This window comes from Apteryx rowi, unplaced genomic scaffold (genome assembly GCF_003343035.1).
Source record: "Apteryx rowi isolate R43461 unplaced genomic scaffold, aptRow1 scaffold_97, whole genome shotgun sequence".
NCBI lineage: Eukaryota > Metazoa > Chordata > Aves > Apterygiformes > Apterygidae > Apteryx > Apteryx rowi.
Window position 1 is genome coordinate 1,923,524 of NW_020451282.1, and position 1,275 is coordinate 1,924,798.

General features: G+C 47.1%; 1 protein-coding gene across 1 annotated transcript in view; it reads right to left on the minus strand.

Moving 5' to 3' along the window:
* WFS1 (wolframin ER transmembrane glycoprotein) overlaps positions 1–139 on the minus strand; it is a 38,828-nt gene extending 38,689 nt beyond the window's left edge. Inside the window, exon 1 of the mRNA XM_026054791.1 lies at positions 117–139. The gene's annotated coding sequence lies outside the window, so the exon portion shown is untranslated. The remainder of the gene's footprint in view (positions 1–116) is intronic.
* Between the last annotated feature and the right edge of the window lie 1,136 nt (positions 140–1,275).

Consider the following 1,275-nt stretch of genomic DNA (forward strand, 5'->3'; position numbering starts at 1 on the left):
GCCGCCCTGAGCGGCGGCGGAGCGGCGAGGGGCCGAGGCGCCCTCTCGCTTCCGGAGTCAGGCCCTGAAGCCGTCCCGTTTGGGCGCAGAAGGAGGGGTTTTGGAGTAGCTCTCACCACGCGGTTAGGGAAGGGAGCGGCCGTGGCCCTCGCAGCCGGGGCGGGCCCGACCTGCCCCTTCCTGCGGGGAGGCCTCCGCCGCACCTATGAAGTGGCCTCAAGTCGGGGCGGCTTGCGTGGTGCAGCTGTGCTGGGCCGTAGGGAAGAGCAGGGGCAAAGAGACGGGGAAAGTGCGGTAACTAGGCGACTAGTCCTTGCTGAGTGCTCCTGTAAGCGTGCAGGTTACAACGGGCTTCTGTCACGTGCGTGGAAAGCTCCTAGGGGGAGTGGAATGAAAGACGCAAATTTATCCCAAAGTGTTGCTGCTCTTCTGGCAGTAAACTCACTTCTCTCTAGAAATAATACATTATTTCTCTTTTTTTGAGCCACTTAAAAAAGCAAACAAACTATCTCAGTCTCTGTGTAGTGCTGTGAATAGCTCCTAATAAATAAAACTGCAAACTCCAAACAGGAGATTGAATTTAAACTTGAGAGTCATTCAGATGAGTAATTTAATCACTTCAGCTGATTTTCAGAAGTTCCAAGTTTGCAACACATCATGGGGAGCTATAGTATGTCTCATTTTTAAAATGTCAGTTAGATCCTACTGACTGATTTCACTACATGTTTTTTTAATCCCTAAATAAAAATGTGGTCCCCAACGTCCAGGCTTCCTTTACTATTTCGCTTCCTTGGAAGTCATAATTCTTCCTTTTACCCAAAGTAAACATAGAATTAAACTTCCAGTTACTGTAAAGGAAAATAAAATGTGGAATAAAACAGGATTGTTTTTAAGAAGAAGCTTTTGTAGTCTGAATCTAATAGTGTATTACCAGGGGCCTAAATTGCCTGTCTTGTGTTAACTGTTTAGTTGTTTCTTTAGACTGATGGTATGATTTAACTCAGGTATGACAACTTTTACTGCAGCAATCTGCTCCCCCTGCTATTCACGTTTGCCTTAAGACATCGTTCTATACAACTGATTTGATATTTAGTGGGTGTGCTTAACGGATGTGACTGGCATAGTGAACAGGTGGGAATGAGGGTGGTAGCTGGAAAAGCAACAAACAAGGAAGTGCAAAGTAAAGCCTCCCTCTGCTGCTTATGCCCCTTCCTTTGCACCACAAGGCACAGTCACATGTGGCACAAGCCATTCCAGAGGAGTTAAGGTCAAGGT